Source organism: Rhinolophus sinicus, linkage group LG06 (assembly GCF_036562045.2).
Source record: "Rhinolophus sinicus isolate RSC01 linkage group LG06, ASM3656204v1, whole genome shotgun sequence".
Taxonomy (NCBI): domain Eukaryota; kingdom Metazoa; phylum Chordata; class Mammalia; order Chiroptera; family Rhinolophidae; genus Rhinolophus; species Rhinolophus sinicus.
This window is the reverse complement of record NC_133756.1, coordinates 123878691-123899938: the sequence shown is the minus strand read 5'-3', so window position 1 is coordinate 123899938 and position 21248 is coordinate 123878691. Positions and strand designations below refer to the sequence as shown.

General features: G+C 48.6%; 1 protein-coding gene across 6 annotated transcripts in view; it reads right to left on the bottom strand.

Annotated features, from left to right (window-relative positions):
- The window catches only part of PPFIBP2 (PPFIA binding protein 2), a 123670-nt gene extending 104855 nt beyond the window's left edge, over positions 1-18815 (bottom strand). For 2 of the 6 annotated variants that reach the window (XM_019728223.2, XM_074335936.1), the window contains exon 1: positions 18526-18702. The gene's annotated coding sequence lies outside the window, so the exon portion shown is untranslated. Of the gene's footprint in view, positions 1-18525; positions 18706-18796 lie in introns of those variants that run through there. The other 4 variants (XM_074335935.1, XM_019728175.2, XM_019728190.2 and 1 more) reach the window with 4 other exon arrangements.
- Positions 18816-21248: the final 2433 nt, after the last annotated feature.

Genomic DNA, 21248 nt, shown 5'->3' with positions numbered 1-21248 from the left:
CTCCTTGAGAGGCAGTCTAGGGTGGGGGGTCAGACTGCTTGGGTTAGAACCCCATTTCTGAATCACTTGCTAAGTGTCCTAGGGCAAGATGCTTACCCTCGGGCCGGCCCGGTGGCTCAGGCAGTTAGAGCTCCATGCTCCTAACTCCGAAGGCTGCCGGTTCGATTCCCACATGGGCCAGTGGGCTATCAACTACAAGGTTGCCAGTTCAATTCCTCGAGTCCCGCAAGGGATGGTGGGCTCCGCCCCCTGCAACTAAGATTGAACACGGCACCTTGAGCTGAGCTGCCGCTGAGCTCCCGAATGTCTCAGTTGGTTGGAGCGCGTCCTCTCAACCACAAGGTTGCCAGTTTGACTCCCGCAAGGGATGGTGGGCTGTGCCCCCTGCAACTAGCAATGGCAACTGGACCTGGAGTTGAACTGCGCCCTCCACAACTAAGACTGAAAAGGACAACAACTTGACTTGGGAAAAAAAGGCCTGGAAGTACACACTGTTCCCAATAGAGTCCTGTTCCTCTTCCCCAATAAAATCTTTAAAAAAAAAAAAAAAGATAAAGATGCTTACCCTCTAGCCTAAGCTTCCGCATCTATAAGAAGAATAAAAGTACCTACCCCAAAAGTGGTTGTGAAGGTTAAATGAGTTAATACAAGCCCAGCACTGAGACCAGTGGTCAGTCAGTGTCAGCTGAGACTGCTTTCCTTGGCATCTCATCCGTGCTGAATCCCCTGAGACGGTCTCTTTCTTTGGCACTTGGGACAAAACATTCTCTGGTTTCTTCCAGATCCTCTTCCTTCATTAAATGTCCTAGCTCAGCTTCCACACACTTCCCCAGGCAGATTCTGAGCTCAGTCTCATCTTTTCTCCTTCTACTGTCTCTCCCTGGAAAAGCCATATTTCATCACCATGTTCCTGACTCCTAAAACTACACTGCTTTTTTGAGCTGCGGACCAAAATATCCAAATACTCATTAGCTCACTGGCTATTTCTTTGCAGCCACTGAGATTCAGCATTCTCAGAAACTCTCAGCATCGTCCTGACTTCTCTTGGTAGCTCCTTGGCCTTCTCGAACTGTACACCCTGAACCCCCGGGGACCTCTCCCTCACTTTCAAACAGTGGACAGGTATCTGTGGATGGTTCCCTACAAGGACACTCTTCTCCCTCTCACCCCTCCACTCCAGCTGCCTTAGCCTGTGTTTGGGTATTCAGGACCTAGGCACCGAGCGCCTCCTCTCACCTGAGCAATACCTGGCCTCTCCCACAGAAGCCTAAATTCATGATCTGGCATCCAAGGCATTTCTTAGTCCTGGACTCATGATGGCAATAATTATGGCTGCCATTTATTAAGCACTCGTCCTGCGCTGAATTAAGTGTTTATATGTATCTCCTATCTGAATACGCATAACTATTATTATTCAAATTTTACAGACAAGGAAACTGAAGCTTGGAGATGTTAAGTGACTTGCTCAAATCACACATCTAGGAAGCAGTAGAGATGGGATTTGAACTCTGACTATTGGACTCCAAGGTTATGTTCTTAACCACTATGCAGCACTTCCTCACCAAGCCTGGGTACCTCCAACCACAGTCTTCTGAGTTCCCGGTACTCCAGCCACAGGAGTGCTTTCACATTTTGCTGTGCCTTCTCATGCTGTCCCCTCAAGCTAAGGTCCCCTCTCCAGTCTCTGCGCATAAAAACTAACTCTTCAAGGTCCAGACAATTCTCCTTCCTTTATGACAGCATCCCCACACTTACCTGTCCTAGAAAATTTCTGCTGAGGCCCACAACACGTGCTCACACCTTCATTTAATTTGTTTCATGGTGCCATGGGGATATAATGGGGCCACGAGAGGACACAGACATTATCGTTTTTCAGGACCTCTTCACCTGGAGCAGCTAAGAATCTGATTGGTGGGAATGAGAGAAGGAACTGAGCATGTGCAGTCCAGCCCCATCCTTCCCTCTCTTTTCCTAGAGCCACCTTGCCAGAGAAAAGTGGCCTTCCCCAGGAAGAGGTCCATGATAGCAGTGGGTATGCTAGCTCAGCAAAGGGATGCATTCAAACCCTACTGGCCACATTCTCTAAACACCTTTATTAGCCCTAGAGCAAATATCTTGGTCTCTTTCTCTCTGACTCCTGCTCTTATTTTTTAATCAGTGCCAAACTCAGAGGGCATATAAGTGGTGAAAATAATTACTACATCCCCCACCCAGTTTGTGTCACTTTCAGTAAAGGGTAAAGTGACAGTGCTCACAGAATGACAGGTCAGTGTGGTTCTGTGTGGCACACTGATGACCTTTAAGCAATCACTGGGGGTCGAGTACTGATCACTAGCAAGGAGGCCCCACAGCATGCTGGGTGATAGCCCTACCATCCACATGGCGCCCCTGTCTGGGAGACTGGCTCCTCAGCAACCTGCACATGACCCTGTAATTCACTTTCCCAGGTAAGGTAATGCCAGGAAGGCGATCTGGGAGGACAGACATTTATGTTGTGGCCAGTGGACAAAGCCTGCCAAAGTGAATTAGTCCATTGGTGTCTGGTTTATAAACAAGCCTTGTCAGTTCGGTCAGCATGAATCAGGCTCCCAGGCCACAAGCACCCTTCAATGAATGGACAAGGAGGGTCTGACCCTGCAAACCACCATTCCAATCAGTGCTTACCTCCATTCTCTGCCCTGTGCACACCCTACCTGCCCCCCAAGGCAGACAGAACCTTACCCTGCTGACAGAAACCAGTGGGCAGTGTGTTTCCTGAATTCCTTCAAAGAAAGAGCACATCCTTCAAAGAAAGCTACCCTCATCCTCCTTCTTACAGCAAAGAACACATGCATGCACCCGTACACGCACAAAAATTTACTTCCAGGAAGGAACAAATGGACATCAAGTTATTTCACTTCCTCAACCTGAAGACAGACAGATCCAGAGAAATGCTTCAAAGGCAACTTGAATACTTCCAAAAAGTTTCATCTCAATAACCACCACCTAAGTAGGGGCAGCCAGTTAGCTTAGTTGGTTAGAGTGTGTGCTCTTAACAGCAAGGTTGCAGGTTCGATTCCCACATAAGCCAGTGAGCTGCGCCCTCCACAACTAGATTAAAGACAACGACTTGACTTGGAGTTGATGGGTCCTGAAAAAAAACACACTGTTACCCAATAAAATTAAAAATAAAATAAAATAAAATAACCACCATCTAAATAATAGAACTAGTAAGGGCGTATTGTTGAAGCTGGGTGATGGGTAATGAGTTTCATTACACCATTTGTTCTTCTTTTGTGTATGCTTGAATTTTTTTATAGTAAAAGATAAAAAACAAAACAAAAAACACCACTTAGGGAACTGGGCTTTTCCAAAGGGAGGCATAGGATCCCACCTTCCCTTGCTAGGGACCAGCAGAACTGAGATTTGAACCTAAATTCCTGATGACGGATACAGTGTTTTTTGAACAGTGTCATTCAGACCCCCTGAAGGTCCTTAACATCTAACCAAACTCTCATCTCAGCGTCGTTCGGACCTTCATCATCTCTCACCTGGATTGCCAAAGCTGCCTCCTCTCGGCTTCTTCTAGCTGACTCTTCTTCAACCCATCTTGCCCAGTGCAGACAGGTTGTGTTTCATAAAGCTCATGACATTACTTCTCTGCTCCCAAACTTTCCACGGCTCCCCACTGTTTCAGGAACAAAGCTGCATTTATAGCTTAGCCATCAACTTCTCCAATAAGGTCCACCCTCCCAGCTGCACTTCTTACCGTGTTCTCAGGTGCTGCCATGTCCTGCTCCTAAATCCAGAAAGAGTCTCCAGTTTTCTCTATTTTGTCTGTTTGGGATGCTTTATTCCATCTAGACTTTTAGATCCCACCCATGCTAAGGCTTTATCCAAATGCACCAACCCCAGGAAGCCTTTCCCAACACCACTACTCCCAGTGCGAAGTTCTGGATGCCTCCACTCTGCTCCTGCCATACTTGGTACCCGTCTTTATCATCTCACGTACAGCCCTGTTTATACAATTCCTCAAAATCTGTCTCCCCTTCTAAATTAAAATGCTGGAGAGTAAGAGTGCTATTCACCTTTCCATCGTCAGAGCCCAGCAATGAACTCGATACAGGTGGATACTCATAAACACTGGCTGACACAAAATGTTAAAGGTGTGTGAACCTGAGTGGAGAGCAAAGGGAGAAGGGGCATGTGTGTGTGAGTGAGTGAGAGACAGAGACAGAGACAGATGGACACGTTGGTGAGCTTTCTGAAATAAGGGTGAGGAATTGTCCACAACAGCCTCTCCCACCTCACTCTCTCCACACTGGAGACCCCTCTCTTGGTAGCCTGATAGTCAGAGAAGGCAGCCTCTGCCATAAGGGAAACTTGGCCATGCTTGGGCCTGGCATGAGCAAGAGACATAATAGATGAATGCAATTATACTCCCAAAGGACCAACAGGGGAAGAGGATGTAACTTCCCCCAACAGATCATAAAACCAGTCATTTCTCCTCATTATTTTCTTTCTCCTCATTTTCTCTTCTATTATTTTAGAACACTAAGCAACAAGAGAAAAAAACAGATCTGAATTGGCAAGTTTTCTCTATCATCTAGAGTGTGCAGGGCCTCCTGTATAACTTGAGCCTGCAGCCAGCCACCTCCTACAAGTTCCCAAGCTGCCTGGGGAGGAGCACAGGCCCCAGAATTTGGCAGGCTCTAGGCAAATTCTAATTGAAGTAATCAAAATGTATTCTGTATTTCGAACCTTCATTTCAACATTTGCTCAACAGTTTAATTTTGAATCAATGCAATAGTTTTCCTTTTGCATTAAAACACAGTTAAGCCAATAGAACACCAAAGAATTTCTTCAAAGACAGGCCGTGTGCACTGGCAACAACAACCTGGCTCCGACCTCGGTTAGAGAAGGGGGCTTCCTCTGCAGGTCTGCGCGAGATGTTGTTAGCAGGGTATTAGCATCTCGGGCTTCACTGGAGGGCTGAGGGCCACATGGGAGCCAGATGAAGACACCACACAGACCCCACTGCTGCCAGAGGGCCCAGACTACAAGGGAACAGCTTGGCCTGGACTTTCCTGGGCTGAGAGTTTGGACAAGGCCAATCCAGCTTCCCCCACTGGCTGGGCTGAATCCCCCTTCCTCTCCTGGTCCCTTGGCAGGACCAGCAGTGAGTGCCTCTCCCTCCCTCACCATGACACTGAGTCTTGTCCAATGAGGATTTTGGAAATATCTGGTTATAGGCTAAATCATGTCCTCCTTCCCCGAATTCATATGCTGAAGGCCCAACCCCTACTACCTCAGAATATGACTATATTTAGAAAGGCGATCTTTGAAGAGGTAATCAAGGTAAAAGGAGGTCGTTAGTGTGAGCTCTAATCCAATATGACTGGTGCCTTTACAAGGACAAAGATAGGTACAGAGGGAAGACCACGTGAAGACACAGGGAGCAGTTGGCCATCCGTAAGCTAAAGCGAGAGGCCTCAGAAAAAACCAACCCTACCGACACTTTGATCTTGGACTTGTAGCCTCCAAAATCGAGAAAATAAATTTCTGTTGTTTAATCCACCCAGTCTGTGGCACTTTGCTATGGCAGCCCCAGCAAACTACCACACACCCCATCTGTCTTAGACACACGGCTGGACAAGATGATCGGAAGAAGGCAGAACTCCTCTCCAGACCGTGGGCCTCTGTTCTCATCCACTGGTGCCCCTTCCTTCTCAGTCTAAGGGAGACTTTGCTTCCCATCTGCAAATCTTAAACAGCACTCAGGTAAGGACAGTTCCTAGGAGTCCTTTATTTTCTCTGTAAGTCAGTTCTGAGGCTGTCGCACCTGGGACCAAGACCATTTAGTGAGGTCAGACTCTAGCATGCTACAAGGAGGAAACCCCAAGAACCCCCAGCCTGACCAACTTTCAAGCTGCTTTCAAGGAGCTAAGAGCTCTGGGCCCGGCCGTCTTCTCCACAAGCCAACAACTCCAGAGTATACTGAAGGGAGGGAGGGGCAGGACTGGGCTCCTAACCTCAGCTCACCAGTCACAAGACACTTGTCACTAAGATCACTTCCCTCCCCTAAGAGCACTTAGGCCAGAGTGGTTCTGGGAGTTTCCCAGGAAAAGTGATCCAGGAATCCCCCATTTGTATATATACTCCTGCCGACGAAAGACAAGCTGGCTGGAGAATTACACTGCACTAGGTCTCCCCTCCCTGGGGGCCCAAGAGGTCTTGCCAGTCTCACCCCAGGGGAGTGGGAGCATCTGCGAAATCTCCTGGGGCCTCTCTCACCTTTTCCACCTCTTCTTGTCCATAAAGCTGGGCCATTGTTTTCCCATTGGACCTTCCAGAATGGTTTCTCAGACTCAAAGTAAAATATGGAAAAGTCCGTGTGATTCAAAAAAGCCATAGAAGGGAAGGCAGGATGGACACCAGAGTCCCCACACCCCAGTCCAGTCTAACCCTAAACTTCCTTCAGCTGACTTCTCATTCCCCTGAGGGAGGAGAGGAGCAGGAGGCAGGCAGACTGACTTGGGCTTAAATCCTGCTCTACCACTTAGAGTTGGGTGAGTTTTTGGCCTTGAATAATAATATACACTAACCTCTCAGGTAAATGGAGATAAGAATACCTGCCTCACAGAGCTGGTGAGGTTAGGAGAGAGGATAGAGTAAAGGACCCGCTCAGTGCCTGGCCAGTAAATATGCAACACCCGGCCTCTCCTCTCAGAGAACATATCCCTAACTATACTATTCCAGAAGATGGATTTAGCCAAGACCTCTTATCGGGGCCTAAATGTTGAGATCAGAGGGGAAAAAAATATATGACTTTAAGAAGTTGCCAAACCTCTTGGAGCTGGCCCCCAATTAGGCAGACCCTGGGGAACACAGAGCACATGCTCCGAGCTGTGTCTCTCCAGCAGTGTCTGTCAGGAAGGCTGGGCCACCAGGCTCTTACAACTCTTTGGTGTCTTCCTCAGTCATTTCGCCTGTCTCACCAGGCACCTGGCTTAGGGACAGTGAGTAGATTTTATGATGATCAAGGGCCATCTGAGGGCAGGCACCTGGCAGAGAAATCAGAGTTGGGGAGATGGATTTGGGAGACCCCCAAACATAGAGGTTGTAGCTGAAGCTGGGCCCTAGGGATTGGGGAGAGGAAGGGCCCGATCTTGACAACATTCATGAAGGGCTTCAGCCTGGGAGCAGGTCTCTGGCCCCGGGCACTTGCACTGGGAAAGCCTATTTAACTCAGAGGTAACCTTGAGACCACGGCCAAGTTGTGCTGGTGTCCCAGAGAAGCCCTACAATCGCTCCTAGTAGACATCACACTCTTACAGGACACCCAGAGCCAGGCAGGCAAGCACTGCTGGAGTGACTGAGGGAATGTTTCCACACAGTGTGTAACAGCGATGCAACGAGGTGCATTCCCATGTAGCCTGCAGGATCCTTCTCACGAACGCCATTCCTCATCTAATTGTCACTAGTTTATTTAAAATTCTCTTTCAAACAGTAAGTAATCATCACATCTGAGGACTGGATTTGTGATTCTGGAGTTCTTAAGTTTTCAAAGTACTCAAGATTAGTAGGCAGGACATGGAGACAGCGCTCTGTCCCACCCGAAGTCCCCTGTTACGAGATCAGGAGTCACTGCAGCCCAGATACTACCCTATCTAGCTCCCCAGCTTCCTAGGTGGTTTCTCTCTGGGCTGAGGGAAACTACCCATTAGGAAGGTTGAAGGACCCCAGTTCCACCCTGAGGACAGAAGCAAGGTGTGGCTGCCAGGGCTGCATCTAGTTTCTGAGCTCCAGGAGGGAGGCCAGGCTGGACAAAGCGTGGGGCCATGGGCAGACCTGTTCGGCAGTAAGGACTGGCTAACTCTCAGAACACAGGATAAGAAAGAAGCCCAACTTTAGCAGGCAGCCACCACCAGCACCCATCTGCTCAGAGCCTGAACATGTTACCATGGAAACAATGCCCTCCTTTCACGCAGGTACCCAGCACCCACTCCACGTCCCTGCTTGGGCAGTCTCCCAGCAAATGCTTACTGAATTTTGTGGGCCCCTCCTCTTTACCTCCACAACCCCACCTTGGTCACTGGCCAGGTTTCTCTGGCTCTCATCCCTCACCCCACCCTTCCCACCCACTCCAGAGTACCATCTTGCTTACCATCCCTCTACATCTGACACCCTCGAGTCCACAGCAGGTGAGGTGGGTTGTAAGGAACCTGTTACCAAAGATAAAGTAGCTAAAGCCAAGAATCTTTTTGTATAAACTAGAGAAGATTCTGGATTATCTTGCCCCATTCTAATATACTTTACTGAGTGGGAGCGAAAATAGAGGAATTCAGCCAAGAAATCAGCAATTGCCTACAGTGTTCAGGGAGTAGCAGTTTCTGTGACACCACGAACAAGAATGCAACTTTCTACTATGTACTAGACTTACTTCCTAGATACGCGTATGTGTGCACACACACATATGTATTGGGGCCAGGTGTGTCATAACCATCTGGCCACATCCACCAAGTGCTTCTCAAAGGTTAATGTCTGACATGCGCACACTGACCATCTTCCTGCCTCAGCATGAAGAGCTGATCTTCACAGCAAACTTAAGATGAAATAATCTTGACTCTCAACATGGTGGCAAGATAGGATGGAAAGAACACGGGTTTAGGGATTGGGTAGACCGTGCAAAATCTTACGTCAGCCAATCGCCAAATAAGGAACCGTGGGAAAGTCACTTATCCTGAGTCAGTTTCCTCCTCAATTAAAGCCCTGAAATGCTCTTGTGAGATATAAGAGTCATCTTTGCGGGATGCATGGTGGGCACTTAATAGATGATAACTTCAATTCCTGGTTCCATATTTAACCTCACTTACTCCTCAGTTCTAGCCAAACCAAACCACTGGCTGTTTTCCACATATGCCCCATAATTTACCATCTCAGGCCTTTCTTTCCACATTGCTGCTCCCTCTGCTAGAAATGCCCTTCACTCCCACAGAAAGGGGTGTCTCTGGTCCATTTCTTTCCTTCAAGACATACCTCAAATGCCATCTCCTCAGCAAGCCAGCTGCCCCAAACTCTCTTTTCTCTGAATGTTCACTGTATTTTCTCTGTGGTTATCGCTGCCGAGTTTGAGTAAGGGGTATGTTGCTTAAATTCCATTCAGGTAGGGGACATATTTTATTCATCTGTTGCTCCCACCATCACAGTTCTCAGCGCAGAGGATGGTCAAAAATCATTTGGTGAGTGATGTAATAAATGAGGTCACAAATCTATTGATTCCAGAGTCCTTAAGAATTATGCTCTACCACTGCTCCTAACAGGGTGAGCATTTCCCTAGATTCAGTGGGCCAATTCTGACCTTGGGGCTGCCGTGGCCTCCGTTCTTACCTTCTTACCAGGCTCCCTCCCTTCCCTGCCACCCAGGCCAGGACAGCGTGCCCTTCACACATCCACGTTGCTTAACCACAGCACTCTCCATCCCCCACACAGACACCCCACCCAAAACCTCAGCCTCCTTGAATAAGGCCCTGCTGCCCACAGCCCTTCCCCACCTCATGGGGCTGGAAGCTTGCTCCGAGGCCCAGGCTGCAGACAGTCAGTATTCCCAGTCTTGGATGCTGTGAGCCCAGTGCCTCAGACCACATGGCCCTGGTTCTTCAGGTACCAGGACGCTGTGTTCTCAATATCTTCGAGGGGTCGCCAATGAGTCTGTAAGAGGTTTCATGCCCCAGGCAATGGTTGGGCCAAGGTGGGCACCGGCAGAGAATACACAGGGTACAGTTACTTCTTTGGGCTCATAGCCTCAGTTTCAGCCCACAGAGGCATTTCCTCAGAGCCTTTCCTCTCTCCCAACCCCTGCTACTGGTGGGACTTCAGCCTATGACAGGACAGAGAAGCTTCTACACAGTTTTAAGGCTGCCCTTCCCCAGCCTCCCCACCTCATTCCCTCCTACACTTGCTGCGAGTCATCTCTGCTCAGAAGCCACCAACTATCCCCCCAAATCCTGCAGCACTTCTACTCAGACCCATAACCTTTCAGCTAATCCTGCCTCCCCTGTCATTTCACAAACTTCTCTCTAGCCAATCCCGCTTGGACAAACCCCCTTCAGATCGACTCCAATACCGTACATGCGTTAAGACAGCTGCCGGGCCCTAGAGACAAGCTTGAGTGTTTGGAATGTTCTACATCATGTCAAACTAAAACCTACCTCCTCTTAGTGCCCTCTACTGTTACACTACCGACCCTCGACTCTGCCCACTGAGCAACATAGAACATGGTAGCTCTCTCACCCCCCTGAAAATTGCAATCACAGCCTGGTGTCTTCCCGTCTGTCCCCAGGTCTTTCCAGAGCTCTCAAGGCAGGAACTCTAGCTTTGCAGCATTTAGGGTCCTTCCTCTACCTGCTCCCAAAGTGTACTGCCAGGGTGCCACCTCCAGGTGTGGCCAGTGTTGGCCAGTGCAGGGAAAAGTGGGATGATTCACTAGCAAGGTCTAAAGCCAGGACTTCTAGTAATGCAGCCAGGCTAAGCCAATGTATGTGGGCTTTTTCACATGGTCAGGTAGGAAACACACACCAATTGATTTTGGAGCCCGAGGGCAGGACTTTGCACTTACCCTGCCACGTCTCATTGAGCTGGAGAGGGCTCTGAGCTCTCTCTGTTTGCTGCCCTTGTCCTGAATGTAGGTGACTGGCCATCTGAAACCAGGCTGTTCCCCGTCTGCCGCACACTTTTGCTTCCTGACTTCCGACTCACCCCCACCATGGCTGTCCTTTCTGTGTCACACCTAGAGACCCAGAGAATGTTCCTTCCCTCTCAAATTTCAGAATAGGCTTACATCTGGATGACGTGAATCACTCCTCTGGACACAGCATTTCCCCCCGGCTTCCTGAGATGAGGATGAAAATGATAATAATACTACTTATTGACTACTTACAACGTGCCAAGCACTGTAGCCAACATTTTCTGTGCAGCATCCAATCTTCACAACAACCAAATGAAATAGGCTAGTTCCCATTTGACAGAGGAGGAACTTAAAGATCAGAGAGGTAGAGACGTGCTCAAAGCAGCACCAGTAAGTCTGTGTGGAGCTGGGATTTAAATGGAGGCCTGTGTGATTCAATCTACACTCTAGAACCACCAGCGTCCACAGCGATTAGGGAGGCCGAGCCTTCACGGTGGAGAAAACCTGCGCCTGCCACGCCAGAATGGGGAAGGGCACGCAGGAGGAGTCAGTTTCCTCGTGTCCAGAAGCAGGACAATAATCCCAGCCTGAGGCATTGTGCAGCTCTAACGAGCTGGCGCGGCGAAAACCTAGACAGACACACAGGGTAGTTGTTACCGGGTGAGCAGCCTTGCATAGAAGAACCAGATGTCTTGGCTGGTCACAGGAAGAGCTTATGTAATACAACTTTTTCATGACATCTAGTCAAGGTTAGGGGTCAGAGCTAAGAACTATTCCTTTGCTTTAGCAAAATGTTCAATTAGGAGAATCTGCCTTTCCAACCCAAATTCAAGTTCTAACGTCTCCCCTTCCCCTACGGCCATCCATTCTCCCGTTCCCTCTCCCTTTTCCTGCCCTGGTTACTTATTGAATTTGGAGTTTGATACCACACATCCCAGTATGCCTGGGACAGTCCTGTCATCCCAGGATCCCATCCACTTCAGCATATGTCCACCTCCTTTCACTCTCAAAAGTGTGCCTGTTTGGATAATAAATTAAAGATAATATTCTGGAATCTTAAAAAAAAAAAAAAAATCACTTTACTTCTCCAGCACGTTTCCTTCCCATAAAATGGGAAAAACTACCTATCTGATGAGACAAGCCCTGTGTAAAACCTACCAAGTGAAGTTCCACTTTATCATTCTCTCCGGAGGTAGCTTTCTGTGGGGCCTGGTGTTCACCTCTGTTGTCTCCATGAAGCAGTCTAGCATGGAACTAGCTATTCATTCGAAAACCTCTTTGATTCAGGGGAAACCAGGCCTCGTGCTCAAGAGAGAGGAGTTGCCATGTATGCATGCAGGGAACAAAGATAACCAATTTTTGGTCTTCCTAGCCTGATCTGTGGCTCTGCCCTTCTCTGTTCCCTTAGTCCCTACGACAGCTCATTGGCTCCTATACAACTCTCCTCTCTCCCTCTCTCTCTTTTCTCTTCTCTCTCTCTCTCTCTCTCTCTCTCTCTCTCTCTCTCTCTCTCTCTCTCTCTCTGTCTCTCTCTCTGTCTCTCTCTCTGTCTCTCTCTCTCTCTCTCTCACACACACACACACACACACACACACACACACACACACTGTCAAACCAAGGAGTTCCTTCTGGCATGGCTCCCTTAGCCTTTCTCCTGGAAGCAGGTGGGAGAAGTTTGCTAAGACTACTTGGGACACCTCCAGCCCAGTCACAGGAGTGGACCTCCAGGGCAGAGCAGTCCCTGCCCAGCCGAGAGGGCCAGTTACATCTGACTGGTACGTTCCACCCATGCACACAAGTCACTGTGCATTTATGTCTTTACCCGGGAGTCTGGGCAGGAGTTCTAACTAAGCCACTAAAACACACCCCCAGCGACCAATAAGCACTGGCATTCTTTAAGCAGGCACAGCAACCTGAGATTTGGATCAGCTCTTTCCTGTGCCTGTCCTCAACCTAGAGGAAAAAGATACAGGCATACCTTGGAGATATTGTGGGTTCGGTTCCAGACCACCATAATCAAGTGAGTATTGCAATAAAGCTACTTGTCTAATTGTCACCTTTCTGCTGGTGGAATGCCTGCCTTCAAAAACACAACATCTGTGAAGCACAACAAAGTGAAGCACAATAAAAGAAGGTATATGCCTCTATACCCAAAACACAGCCTCCTGGGGACATCGCAGCAGCTGTAGGCCTGAGGACGGGCCATGATACAATTAATTCCCCATAGCTGCACTTGGGTTAACAATCTCTTCCTGCAGATTAGTCAGCAGGCTCTCCACCAGCTCACCTCTCAAATCAGTCATCTGTGGTTGTCCCCGATACTTTACCATGGGTGAGTAGGCTCATGCACATATTCTGGTCGAGAGAGAGAGAGAGAGAGAGAGAGAGAGAGAGAGAGAGAGAGAGAGAGAGAGAGAGAGAGAGAGAGAGAGAGAGAGAGAGAGAGAGAGAGAGAGACTCAAAGCAAACTGAGGTAGAAACTTGCAAGACATAGCTACATAGCTCAAAACAGCCTAAACTTGACAAGTTTTTCCTCAAAGTTGAATCCCGACATTCCTTGTATCTTTGTTTTTATTTGGCAATTACCACATGCCTGGCAATAATCTAAATGTTTTACGTACATTAACCCAGCTCTGCCTTAGCAGACCAAGGTGACCACTGTGCTATGGCAAAGGCAGGACTCATCCTGGGAGGCTGGAAGCTGAAGAGCCCGGCTGAATGGAGAGGTATGGAAAGGCGGGGTGAAGAGGGAAGGAAATCCAGCCTTAGGGCCACTGAGTCTCAGTCTCTTGGCAGCAGTGAAAATTCTAGATAAGGTCCTCCTCACCTGACAGCTCTGGCCCTCCCCTAACCATCTGGACCCCGGACACTGGCCCCTGCTTGGAGGAGGTCCTCAGGGCTGGTTGCCCTCTACCACCCCCACTCCAACCCTACACAGACAACATCTCAGGATTGGCAGGATGTGTCCCTAAAGTTTGTGCAAAAAAAAAGGTGTTTGGGTCTTAGAATACATCTTTCCATGGAACAGACAGATTGGTGGTTGTAGTCCCAGAAAAACCATTTACTACACATGCACCCACACTGAGCACTAACAAGTGGGAGTGCCGACACCATAAAAGCTGTCCCCACTTCCCATCAGCCTACTTACAGCCAGGCCCCAAGACAGAAAGGAGGACTCATGAGCCATCACACCCTCCCTGGCATTGGCTGTCAGGAGACACTTCCCCTGAGTCCATGACCTACAAGACTCCAGCCTTAGCTGTTCTACAGGCTGAATTCACCCCAAAACTGGTATCTTTCTCCTTTTTCATTGCCTAATGGAATCTTCATCTGGACCTTCTGGAAGCTCCCCTCTGGCCAAACCCACTATGCTCCAAAGGATAGAGCCCCAAGCCAGAGGACCAGGAGGCCTGGGTTCTGCCACCAGCAGCTGGATGACCCTGGGTAGCTTTCTTTGGGCTTCACCATTCTCTTGTGTACGAATAAAAATATAAGGGACATGTAAGAAACTACCCAAGGCTTCCTCCTGATTCCAAAGGAAATCAACCACCCTCGTTTCCCTTCCCCCTTCCAAGAAGCTTCTCCATTCTCTCATGCTCCCAACAATTGCCTCATTCTTCTCCCAGCACACTAGCACAAAATGTCAGTGTCCAACTTGACCCTTTTCTCTCTCCCTCAAATCCAATCAGTCACCAAATCCTGCAGGATTTCTTGGCAAGCTCCCTCACCTCCATTTCCTCCTCTCCATCCCTATTGCAACTGCCTGGGGTTAGGTCCTAAATTACCTCAATGGGTTAGTCCAACAGCGCATTCTCACAAGAAGTTCTTCTCTTCCCTCCAACCTGGCCTTCCTAGCCCTGAATCTTTCTTAAAGCACAGTTTTCAATGTGTCTTCTCCACACTCAAAGATCTTCGAAGCCATCGGAATAAAATTTAAATTCTTGAGCTTCAGTCTTTCAAGGCCTTCCACAATCTCTCCCTGCCCTAAGACTCCAGCCTCACCTTTCTCAGTGTCCCCTCCCCACCCCACCCTATGACTCTAGTAGCCACACGAGCCACTCCTCATTGGGCTTGCCCCAGTCTTTCAGGTTCTGCTCCTGTTCCTTCCCTCATCTCCCCCCCTTCACTGAGGCAGACATTGCAAACCCAGCTAGCTCAAGGGTTTTGCCTGCCACAAACTCTTCCTGAACATCTGTCGTGTGTAGGCCTCACACAACGGCTGAAGCAGCCCTAGAGCAGCTCAGAATTTGCAGGTCTGGACAGAGACATGCAAATAAAGAGCCTGCAAATAAAGAGCCTACGGACCATAGCAGAGATTTGTATTTGATGCTTTACATGTATAATATTAGAGGAAAAAGTAAACATGACTTGGGGTAGTGGAAGGTGAGCTGTTTCGAGAGTTTGATCTGCGTCCTGAAGGATTAATAGGAGTTATTCATCTTACAGAGAAGAGACAAAAGGGCTTTCCAGGAAGAGGAAATAGTGTATGCAAAGGCAGAGATGCACAAAGGATAGAAATGATTCAGCTACTCAGTTTGGGGAACAGTAGAGATGCAGCTGGCAAAGCTAAATTGTTGCCATCCTCTGCAAAGCCTTGAATGCCATACAAGGATGTTATACTTTATCCTTTCAGAGAGGTAATTCTATCCCCTCTGTGTCTAGACTTTCTTTCTACAGATGTGCTACAGAGGTTAAGATTACTATATAACATGGAACGTGGTGATTAGAAAAGCATAGTGCACAATGAATGCTCAGTTCTCAGTGTGCATAACTGTGTATGTGACAGAGAGAGGAAATGAAAGTAAGAATTACCAAGGAGCACCAAAGTTAGAATTACCTAGAAGCACTAAACAGAAATCATAAATTTCCTGAAGACAAAGCTGAGAGTTAGCAGCTCCCTGGGAACTCGTCAGGCCTTGAGGAGATCTGGGTCTAAAGCTGAACAGAGGCTATAGGACAGCTCCTCCCAGAAGATGATTTACCTGGTGCAGGAGAGATATTAATGGACCGCTTTAAGATCCTCAAGGTCAAACAAGAGCTGACCTGGCTTTCGGAGTCTATGAAGGATACAGCCCACCATTCTGAGGCTACCTGTGGATTCTGTGAAAACTGAGACACATAGGTGCCATTAAGTGTTGAAATCAAAGAATGACGCCAGGAAACATAAAGTGGAACTGCTCTAAGGAAGGAGGAAGCAGGAAAAGTAGTGACTCAGGAAAACACAAAGCTGCCAAGAGTTTCAGCCTAGTTGTGCCCACACCCAATAGTGACAGTATCACTTATTCCCTGAGTGTCACCTCTTGAATGGGGGAGCACAGTCTGGGAACTTAGTAAATGCTTAAATTACCACATAAGTTTGTTCATATTAGCTCTTCCTTCTCATAATGTGGAATAAGGGATCCACCAGAGGATTTTAAGCCGCGGAGCGTCATGAACAGATGTGTACTTCAGGGAAAAAAAAATTCTGATGGCCAGGTAAAAAACAACTTCAAATCTTACCCCAAATGTTCACTCGAAAGTATATATCATTCCTCCTCCAAAGCTGAATTCTCTCAGAATCATTCCTCCCTCCTCACTGAACCCGTGTAGTCAGTATACAGACTGACAATACCCACTCCCTGGCCCTTGTCCTATAGATTCTATCTCTCTGGAGTCTCTCCTGCCTCGATGTCCCACTGTCTCAGGCCCAATATAAGGCCTCATCGTTTATAACCTGATTGATTTTCCAGTGTCTTAACTGGGCTCTCCAGCCCAGTATTTTTTCCCTTGTGTTACTGCTTCCCACAGCCCTGCCAAGAGCCCACTACAGCACTTCCAACCCAGCCTTCATCAGAATCACCTGGGGGAATTTAGTAAAAACATCCCAGACACACTTAATCTGAATAGTTTAAAAGCTCCGCAGGTAATTCTGAGGCGTAGCCAGGTTAGCAAACTACTGCTCTAAATCCTTGCTATAGATAGTGAAGGGGTCACACCAGCCAAGTACTTGTTAGAAATGCAGAATGTCAGGTCCCACCCCTGAGCGATCAGAATCTGCATTTGAACAAGATCCCCAGGTGATTCTTAAACTGGTTAAAGGTTGAGACGCTCTGCTCTGAAGTGTTGCCTGGTCATTCATCCCACAGTATTTACAGGATTTTCTCCACTCAAGGCTAGGATTAGGGAAGTTGGGTAGGTCAAGGGCGAAGGTCCCTGACTTTATTAAGCTCAAAGAAACATCTACCAGTCTCCTGCTTAAAACCCTTTATTGACTCCCAGACTTTCAGACAAAGTCCAGACTTCTGCACCTGGCCCTCATGGCCCGCTGAGGCCATGTTTTTCACCAACTTTAATGTCTACCACTCACCATAGGAGCCCAGTCGGACAACTTACCACTTCTCAGGGTAGCTGGTGCTTGCCTGCTACATAGCTGTCACAGCCCAGGTCACACACTACCCACTTCTGCCTGGAGAAACTCGAGAGAAATGCTTTGAGGTCCATCACACAGATGTCACCCCCTTCTTGAAATTATCCCCGATTTTCCCTGCTCTAAAGACAGGAACCCCCACAACTCTTTGCTCTTACCTCTTTGTGGCATTTATCTCATTCTACTTAGTTTTAAAGTCAGCACACCTGCTATAGCTACCCCAGGAAAGAAGAGACCATAATACTGTTTGTCCACCTGTAGCAATAAACTAATAACTGACACATCATCAAATCTCAAATGAATAATAATAACAATGTTTTAAATAAAATCATGGATGAATGCAGTAAGTGAAAGATTCGCCATCTCCCTCACCACTCACTTCAAAGTTACTTGAATATGAATTTAAGCAGAATACAAATGAGCTGCCTCTCTCAAACCCAAAAGAAAAATACATAATCTCTAAATCAAATAGCATTCTGTTTTCCATATACAAATAATAATCAAAGACTGAACGTGCTAAAGATGAATTATGTTTACAACCAACTACCTTTTTGTAATTGGGCATTTAACTTCACAAAATGCAATGTAAATTTGGAAACACTTCAGATTTGCATTACAATCAATTCAGGAACAGGGAGAGGAAGGAGAGAGATGAAGAGAAAGACAGAAAGTAGACCAAAATTGGAAAGGGAGACGGATCCATACCAAATATCCAGCTTCTCTAAATGTAAAAGTATAAAACTCTGGATTTATTTTTAATAGGATTAAACACTGGCTAGAGTGCCAGTTTCAATCCTACCCAAACTTTGTAAATTCTGTTCTTTAGATATGTAATCTTATTTTCATCTGAGGAAAAACCGGGGGGGTCTGGAGTCGGGATGTCATGCGGGAGGAACAGCCCACCTTCTTGCAGCGGACTGGGACGCAGTGGCTTGAGAGTTTCAAAGGCATGTGGCCTATATGCAATTACAGTATAGGGCTGGTCTCTGCCAAAGCGTTGCCTCTGGCCACATGCTCTGCCGAACACAAATTACTTGGGTAGACAGTAAATTTCCCAACCACCTTGGACTCTCGAGATTACGCCGCTGCTCCAGCTCACTGAGCAGAGCCCTGACATACCACACAGAACTGAGGTGACCGACCACTCAACGCATCACCAGGGACACCCTAGCACCTGTGGGGTGCGGACTGTCCCTACATTCCGGGCAGGATTGGGTAGCGATTCGGAGCAAATCCACAGAAGTTATATCCTCCTACCAGTCTTCTGCCCAGGGAAGAGGAGGATCCCCGTCGTCGCGCCTGGGACACGCTCTGGAGCCCATATTGACACTGATCGCAATGCCCCGGGTGGTTCTAGGATCTAGGGGCTCTTCGTTTCCCAGGCAATGCCCCTGAGGGGGCTCTCAGTCCCGACCGCGCAGCGGGCCTAAGGGCGTGGGGAGAGCCCACTGACCTGGGTGCAGAGCTCCTCTCCAGGCGGCTCAGGTGTGCGGGCCGCTCCGGTGGCCCTCCCACCTTCGAACCTGCGAGCCGATAGCCGAGCTGCAGGCCACTAACCCACCAACCAACCGACCCACCAACCAGTGGACCGAGCGGCAGCACCAGGGTCTGGAGCCCACGTGACGGGGGCGGGTACCCATGGGAGGCTGTCCCGGAGAGCCCGCTTTCCCCGCCTTCTTTCCTCTGGGACCGCCCTTCTGCCGCTCCTGCTCCGTCTCCCGCACCGTTGCGGCCGGTAGGGACAGGTCCGCCACAGATTCCGGTTCTTCAGAGACTCGTCTTGTCAACCGCGCCCCTTCGAACCTGCCTTCGCCCCCACCGTCCTAGCCCCGGCCCCGCCCCCTGGAGCGCGCTCCTAGTCCCCCAAGACCCGCCTCTCTCCGAAAACCACGCCCCGCTCCTATCACCTCCCCTTCCCGCACCCTTCGCACCCCGAGGCGGCAGCCCTGCGGGTCCCAGCTCTCAGTCCCCTGGACTTCTCCGGCCCTTCAGCACCATTCCCCGGTCGAAAGAAACGAAAACGGCGGAACAGAAAGGAAATTTGTGTCGCGAATTGCAAAGGAAGAGAAGCCATAGAAAAATCGATTAGAGGCACACCCAGCGCAGCAACCTTTGGGTGTTTGGAGTTCCTGGACCAGTGCGATTCCGCCTAAACTGAGGCTGGCCTGAGGGAAGCGTCATTCTTTGTCTCTGAGAGCCCCCCACCACTTCCCTACCCCCCCAGTTTGGAAGGCTCTGAGGCACCCTAGGGTCCGGCTGCGCTTGAGTCCCGCGACCTGGGGTGGAGGTCCCTCTAGTGGTCAACGCTAACTAAAGGCACTGGTGAGCTGCTGTGGACAAAAAGCAGTTCCCTGTGCCCAGCACCAAGGCGGTGTTCCACAGGCCCAGGAAAAGCTTTGGCGATGACTGACCACAGGAATGGATTCTAGAATCTGGGCAGAACTGGGCCCTGGAAGAGCTCGTCGGATGCCTTCCCCTCAGTGTATAGCCTGAATCCCCTTTCGTTGTACTGCTAGGTTATTTCCCTGCCTGAGCCTCCAAGGACTGGTTGCTCAGTTCAGCTGATTAAAATCCCTGTGGGCCTCAGATGGCATCGACACCAGGGACTCTGGCATAGTCCCCAACTCTGGCAGGAGTCACTACAGCCCTGGCCTCAGTTTTGTATGTACATTTTTACCGGCAGGCGTCCTGACAAACTCCACAAGACACATCTTTTTTCAAATTACCCTGGTGGTCTGAAATTACCAGTGTGCCCAGAAGACTTTTACATGTGAGGAGAACTTAAGCCACCCTGGCAAATATGAGACTCTGGTCACCGCAGGAACCTGGCCAGAAGCAGACTGAGGGCAAAGCCAGCAGAGGAAGGCTGGGGCCCACAAGAATTGTGTTACAACAGGACACCCTTCAGTTCTCTTTCACTTCCTTAAAATAGCAGCAGAGAGGCTTTTGTAGACGGAGGCTGCCACAGTTCACATGAGTTCATGGGTATTTCCAAGTCCCACATGTCATTGCCCCGGTGGACCCACTATCGCGACACCAGCCCCCAGAAAATGCTAGTGTGTTCTCAGAACTATACAGTTACTTTTTTTATATTACTTTAAAAAATGGTGTAAGGCACTGGCTCTCAAGCTTATTTGCACTTTGGAAACACTTTGGAGAAGGGGAGTTTAAAAATGTGTCTGGGTCCCAGCTCCAGAGGTTCTGATTTAATGGTTTGGGTGTATGGCCTGGCATTAGGATTTTTAAAACTCTTTGGGTGCTTCTTATGCTCAGTAAAGTTTAAGAATCACTGGTATAGGTCATAGTGATTTCAATCCTGACCAAACTCCAACAAAAACCCCAGAACTTAAAGGTTCACCTGGAAGAAGCCCAAAAAGTGTTCATGGACCTATATGCTGTCCAGTCCTGACTCCCAGGAAACAAAGTGGCACATTAACAGGGGCTTCCTTCTTGACCTAAAAGAGTGATTCTAACTGCAGGAATTTAAGGCGTCAGGGTGGGTTGTTAGTGAAAAGCGCACCCTGGAAAACTATCAATTCAAAGCATATCACAAATGATAGTCAACCTCTTCTCTGTGCCTCCAAAGGTACTATGTGTCCAGTTCTAGCACATAATTCCACTCACTGATAACTCCACTCTCCCCTCCTCTGTGAGGCATTTCCCATTCCTTATCCTGATGAAATAAATGATATTCTTTTACCCATAAGGCAGGTCATGTCCCCAAACCCATGGAGTGGGTAATATCATCATGTTTATCCACACCTGCCTCACTCCACAGCAGATCTGGGCTTTCTGTATCACTCTGTTAGCATGGTGGGTAATTGCACTATGTTCTATTCTGCCAAAGTTCTACTCAAACGCTATGGGGAAGAAAAAACAACAACAAACTTGTCTTCACTGCCTATGGTCCTGGCCTGAGCTTGGCAGAGTCTGGAAAACAGCTGCAAGTGTACAAAGCAAATCCTCTTATGTGACCAAGCTGGAAAGACCGAGGCCTAAGCACGTGATACAGACTGGTACCACAGCCTGTACTTGTGACCCATACCAGGCTGAATTGGCCAAACGCATGGGAAAGATTTTGAAAAAGCCCCTCTGGCCAGGCACAGCTACCCTCTGTCCCCTGTGCCACACGGCACACTTGCTGTGGCAGGGAGTCACTTGGCTGCTATCTGGCTT